Here is a 6,594-nt window from a genome sequence, read left to right on the forward strand (position 1 = left end):
CACCCCCTTCTCCCCGCACCCGTCACCACAACCTGAGGGCTGCAGACAGGGGACACCCTGGCGATACCTAATTTGAGCCTCATTCTAAGCAACAGATCCCTGTGGGGTCCGGATCTGTTTTCCCTGATAGATGTGAAAGACCCCACTCAGGTTGTAGAACTTCCTTCCAGATACCGTGTAAAGTGCACAAGTATTGTGTCGTGCTTCAGGAAATGCTAACCCCGTCATTTCCCAGATGCAGATGAAGCCCAGAAAGACTGCCCGCTCCAGTCGAGGATTCACAGCAAGGCCCGGATGGAATGGGGACTACTGACCCAGGACACCCCATTCTTGACAATGATAAAGACAGATAATAACAGCTAAAGTTTATTGAGTCCTACTACATCGCAGACCCTGTTCTAAGCGCTTTTATGGGTATTAATACATTACATTCTCAAGAACCCTACTGTTATCCTTCCTAGTTGACAAACTGAGGCACAGAACCGTTCAGAGACCTGTCCAAGGTCCTGATGATGACAGAGGGACAATCTGGGCTCTCACCCTTTTTCTCCAGCCTGGGCATGTTTCCACCCAAGAATAACCGGACAGAAAGGGGCCCTGGGCTGGGCAGTGGGGGCTGGGAACCATAGCTGCTCTGGGCTGGAGGGAAGGGAGAGAGGATGGGCTGCTTGATGTGATCACATTCGGGCAGCAAGGGGAGCCGGGGCAGCAGGGCTGGCGTCCCTCCCTCAGGGACCTCTTCCCTCATTGCCTCTGCACCCCCCAACTTCCCTGAGTGAGAACCTTGGGCCTGTCACCCCCTTGGGAAGACCTGTAAACACAGGGCAAAGGACAGTCATGGACCAGGCCCCCAACCACTGTCAGCCCCAGAGGGTAGGGGAGCGAAGTCCTGAACCAGAGGCACGTTCGGAAGCTACTCTATCCAGGGCTTTGTGTGGGGTTAGTTTTTTAAGCTCTGAAAGCATTATTATTATTATTATTATTATTATTATTATTATTATTATTATTATTATCTTTCTAAACAAGATCTTAAACAGGAAAGCCATCTAAGACAGTGGAAAAAAGAAGCTGCCCTGTGTTCTCAATGAAATCAGGTGGGAGGAGGGGGACCACTTCTGAAGAATCCCCCAGGATACACTTAGAAAACCACTTGTTGAGTCAACTGGATTTATTAGGAAACCGAGGTCCAGGGAGGGGAAGGGATGAGCCCGACATCACACATCGGGTTCTTGGGAAACTCCCAGATGCCAAAGCATCTTTCCGTGGGAAAGTCCTCTTGGCTCTACCTCTCCAACAAACCCTGAATCCATGCATGTCTCAGAATCCCCTGCCACTGTCTGCCTTGCACCACCATCGCTGATTGCTCGGACCATTGAAGTAGCTCCTCACTGCTTTTCCTGGCGGCCATTCTGGCTTCCTCTAACTTCCCTCAACTTCCCACAGTCACAAAGTTCTTTTTACATGAAAATCAGCTCTCATTACCCCCCCAGTGCCTTTCCAGAAAATCCAAACTCCTTGCCCCAGGTGACAAGGCACTGCCTGCCTTTCTCCCCCACCCCCCCCCCCACCTCAGTAGGCTCAAGGCACATGACCTTCTTTTCAGCCTCAAAACCTTTGCTCTTTCTCAGATCTTAGGACTCAGCTCCCTCACCTCCTTCACTTCCATAGGGAGCTCCCCCCCCCCCAGAGTCACACTCACCCACCCCCAGGGCTCTCTCCTCACATCACTTGTATCTTGTTCCCATCTGTCTGTCTGTCTGTCTGAAATGGACATTCCAGGAGGGCAGTAACCTTGTGTTGACTGCTGTATCCCAGCACCCAGGGGAAGCCCAGCATATAGTGGTGGACTGTGGGTTGAAGGAACAGGCATTGGTCAGCCCGTCCTGCAATGCAGGCTCCCTTTCCCCCTGAGGCAGCTACAAGTTCAAAGAAGTCCCTGTAGGGTCCCAGGGAAAGAGGTTGGAAGGGGGGGAAAAATGAAAAGGGCAGGATCTATCCGCTACATAATTGACTTTGAAAGGTCAGGGCTGAGTCCCGCTTAGTAAGCCCTACCCCCTGTGGGGTCCTTAGCAGCCCAGTGGCTGCCCCCACCCCAGACTCCCCAAGGGAGGTTCCTGGATCCTGTGGACAAAGGGTGGAGACAGCGCTTGCTCCCCGGGCTGGAATAGTGCAATCCAGCCCCTCCCTTCCAATATTCCCCACCCAGACCAATTCACTCAAAAAAACCCTCCTCTCTCTGCCCTCAAATCTCCCCTTCTCTCTGACCCCAGGTCTCCTCTCTCACCTTCTGTCTCTCCCTCTTCTTGTAACATCGACGAAATTCATTCTTTTTCGAGAGTCTCAGTTTCCCCTTCTGTAAAAAGGGGGAGGGGCAGAACTTTTATACTCGTCACATCACAGACAAGAAAATCCTTGGTAAGTCATCATATCATCTACAAAATGTGCAGCATTTGAACAATTATTATTATCCTATGGGCACAGGAGAGCTGAGACCAGAAAGGAACCACAGCTGGGAGTTCCCTTTGCCCCACGCTGTCCAGACCCCCCAGATTCAGCGGAGGCTGGAGCGGGTACAGCCTGCATGAGACTTATTTCCGGAAGCCAGAGGAAATACACTTCTCATGGCTAATTTCCTTGAGGGGGAACCAGTTGGGCGCTCACCTCACCCTCCTCCCATCCCTCCTCAACCCACCTGCTTCCTGGGGCTTGGGGTATGGGGGAGGGGCACTCAGCCCTCTCTTCTCCCCACCTGAGATCTGCCCACCAACAAACCTTCAAGAGCACAGAACCGAGACTCTTAAGAATTCCACAGTGCCGCACTGACCCCTTCCTGCATGTGGGGAAACTGAGGCCCAGACCAGCAAGACCCTTGTCTGAGTCACGTGATGTGTCAGGACCAGGCAGATCTCGTGGCTCTTAACCCAAGAGCTTCCCCTTTCCCTGAATGTTTTCTCTCCTCACTCCCTGTGCTCCTGTAATGTTTCTCAAGTCTCTCTGGGGTCGTCAGCCCCCTTTGAGAATCATCTAAAAGATACAAGGAAGGACTTTTTCACCACCAAAAAGCAAGTGACCCCAGTGTCTCTGTGCCTCTCCAACACCTGACTCCCTTGCCCAGCCTCCTGGGGGTCAAGCTCCTCTTCAGCGTGAGTTTTATTCGGGATTCAACCCCCAAATCTTTAACAAGAAGTTCCTCCTATCCCCCAGGGCTCCCTCTTTGGTCCCTGCTAGCCCCTCCCAGGGAAGGGCAGAGAGATAAGCCCAAGTGTGGAGTGATAGTGAGGGGACCGGAAGGACTGGTCAGACCCCGGCCCCCCGCTTTATGCCTCGGCTGCTCAAGCTAGATAAGTCTCTGGGCCCCAGCAGCCACCCCTAAATCCGGCAAGGCTAAAGGACTCTGGAGGGTTGAGAGGACCAGAGGAAGAGCCCTCCACATCCCTGGCCACCTTCAGGGTTCACTCACCAGCCTTGTCCTAGAAGCCACCAGACTGCCTCTCTGCCCCCCTTCCCTCCTCTGCTGGCTCCTGCTTACCGCCACCCCCTTGGCAGCCCCGGGGGACCGGCCAGCTCCGGTCTGCTCATTAGGGGACGAAATGTGATCACCGCGCCTCGCTCCCCACCTGGTGCCCTGGCGGCCGGAGGAAACCAGGGGGCAGTCAGGCCACCGTGACCACCTCTCTGGGCCTCAGTTTCCCCATTTCTACCAAAGGGGTCCCCATCTCCCCCGATTCCCACACCACCCAGAAGGGACACCGGGGTCCTCCTACTCTACCCCTCTGACACCGTCCATTCCAGCGCTCAAAAAATCCTCGGGATCTATTGTTAGTCTAGCTCATGGTTTACCCTTCTATTATTGTAATGTTCTAGAGCTTTACCTTTCTTCCATTCTATTATTATTATCCTAGCGGCTTTCCATGTCCTTACCCTTTAAGTTTCTAATATTCCAGGAGTCTCACATTCCAAGATTCTAAAGTTCTATTGTTAGAACGCTCTATGATTTTTTTTAAACATTCTACGACTTTCATCATCTATTATTAAACTCTCAGTGATTATTATCTTGGCCCAGCAAACACGAATACGTATTTCCCTTTTTTTTCTTAATAGAAATGGGAACATACTCTATATACCGTGAACCCCACTTCCTTTCTCTCCCTTATCTATTCTGCTTGTTAGCCGCCCAGCAACCTGAAGGTCTAAGGTGGTACAGAATTCTAAAATATGGGGGATTCACCGGAGGTTAGGGGGAGTGAGTTGTCACCTCCACCTAGCTCCTAAATTCTCCCTGTCTGGGGGGGCTACCAGGGGCCCAGGCTGTCTCCAACCCTCGAGCCCTGCCGGCCTTCCCTCATCCCTCCAGCTCGCTCACACCAGCTGAGTTATTATTTGTCTAGACACAAACCAAATTATAGGCCCTGTCCCGAGGGAGCAGTGGGCTTCATGGGGAGGGTCAGGAGACAGAAGCAGGCGGGAGTTAATCCCTGCCCCCCCCCATTTCCCTTCCCCTGTTCCCTCCTTCTCTGAAACTCCACCCCTTCCACCCAAACCAACTCTTGTCCCCTCTCCCCTCCCCAGCAGCATGGTTTGGGAAATATTTTCTCTTCTCTGCTTCTCAAAAGCTCCCCTCTGGATTCCAGCTATTCATACTCACTCTGGCATTCTTCCCTCCTCACTGTGAAGACCTCTTTTCCCAAATTAATCCAACTTTGTGGCAGCGAAAGAAGCCAGCTCTCTGGATTTGGGCTTCAGATGAACTGGAGTCCCAGCCCCCAGCCTGGCACGGACTCATTGTGGGGGCTTTGGCTCTTGCGCCTCAGTTTTCCCATCTGTAAAATGGGTGCTTGACCTAGATGGTTCCATAAGCCCTTTGAGCTGAGCTCTCTCTGCTTTGAACACTGAAAGCTGCCAAGATTCCGACACTAATCTTTTTGGTTGAAGGATTCATATATTCTGAGGACTTTTGATTTGAAGGTTGTGCGGCCCCAGTCCTCCTTCTGATCATTCTCACATCCCGAATCCTTCCATTCAAAGACTTCACACTCAAGGGTTCTTGACTATGATTCCCAGAGCTCAAAAGCCGCCCATCATCTCTCTCATTTCCTCCTATTGGGATCCCCTCCGAAAGGGAAACCTCCCCATCCTCACCCCAAACCTGAAGTTGAGGTCCTCCGCAGAGACAGAGCTTGGGAGGTACCCTCTTGGTGGGTTCAGGAGGAGGGGGGCTGGTGGCGGGGCCCTGGCGTGGGGGCACCTATCATCTCCATCTGTGCCAGCAAGTAAACCCCCCAGCGCACATCCTGCCTGAGTACACAACACACATCCCACCACCAACAATGGCTCACAGAAATTCCAGAGCTGTCCTTCAGCCTTGTTGGAGGTGGTGGGATGTCCAGTTCAAGCAGGGGGTGGGGGGAGTGAAGTGGAGGCAGGAAGGAGTTAATGGTGACCTAGCCAAATCCTGGAAGGGAGGAAGTGGGGGAGGAAATCCACCCCCCAGCCAGGAATTCCTGAAATCGGAGGGTGGGGTGGGTGCGACCTCAGGAGCAGTGGGGTGACTCTCTAAAGGGGATGCTGGGGTCACAGCGTCCCTCAGAGTCCACCTGCCCCAAGTAGCAACCTTACTCCCCCCACCAACTCCCGAGCAGCTCCTCAGCCCAGGGGAAAGCTCTGGGGTGCACCAGAATTTGGAATGAGATGACGACGGGGTCAAGGTGCCCGAAAAGGGTCTCAAGATACACAGAGAAAGACAGAAATACAGAAAAGAGACAGAGAGGAAGAGAAAGGGCAAAGAGATGCCCAGAACCACGGAGTTGGAGGCAGAGAGATCCACAGGGACTGAGAGTTCGAGAGACTGAGGGATAGAGGCAAAGGGAGACAGGGAGAAGGGATACAGAGACGGAGAGACAGAGCCAGAGACAGGCGGAGAAGCAGAAAGAAATAGACACAGAGACATCCAGAGATGCAGGAGAGGCCCACCCAGAGGGAGAGAGGACCGCAGACAGAGACCCATCCGAGACGGGCGGAGCGAGGGAGACAGACCCAGAGGCACGGTCCGCGCGGAGACGACGGGAGCGCCTGCACCGGAGAGGGGCGGGGACTGGCCGGCGCGGGAGACAGAGGCAGCCGATGCAGGGGCGCAGAGCCCCCGAGGGGCGCGCCGAGGAGGGGCCCCGCGGCGGACGGACGCCCGGCGCCGACACGGGAAGGAGAGGCGCCTACCTGCGCACGGCGGCTGGACGGGGCGAGCGGCGCCTCTCTCGGCTGCGGCGACGTCTGGGCTCGACCGCGGCGCAGGGACCCGGCGGCGACTCCTGCCGGCCCCGGGCCGGAGCCGCCGGCCGAAGCCCCGCCCCCGCCAGCCCCGCCCCCGCCAGCCCCGCCCCCGTTAACCCCTCCCCTGTCGCCGCCCCTTAACCCCTTTAGGCTTTCACCCCACTCCAGGCATCCAGCCCCGGGAAACCTCACCTGCTGCCGCGGCACCCCCCAACTCCTCCGAGTCCCCATCCTGGAGGCCCCCATCTCAGTAACCCCTTTGCTTCCCATCCGTCCAACCCCACACCTCCTGCTTGACCAAGCCGTCAGCCTTTGACCCTCCTAGAG

The 6,594-nt window shown here is 54.9% G+C and overlaps 1 protein-coding gene across 2 annotated transcripts in view; it reads right to left on the bottom strand.

Moving 5' to 3' along the window:
• Window positions 1–6,326, bottom strand: part of GPR4 (G protein-coupled receptor 4) — a 9,289-nt gene extending 2,963 nt beyond the window's left edge. Inside the window, exons 1-2 of one of the 2 annotated variants that reach the window (XM_045808551.2) lie at window positions 6,214–6,326; window positions 2,285–2,353 (exon numbers count right to left, since the gene is read on the bottom strand). The gene's annotated coding sequence lies outside the window, so the exon portion shown is untranslated. The remainder of the gene's footprint in view (window positions 1–2,284; window positions 2,354–6,213) is intronic. The other variant, XM_045808476.2, reaches the window with a different exon arrangement.
• Window positions 6,327–6,594: the final 268 nt, after the last annotated feature.

The sequence above is a fragment of the Ursus americanus genome, chromosome 21 (genome assembly GCF_024610735.1).
Source record: "Ursus americanus isolate L20-20 chromosome 21, mUrsAme1.1.p, whole genome shotgun sequence".
NCBI classification, from domain to species: Eukaryota; Metazoa; Chordata; class Mammalia; order Carnivora; family Ursidae; genus Ursus; species Ursus americanus.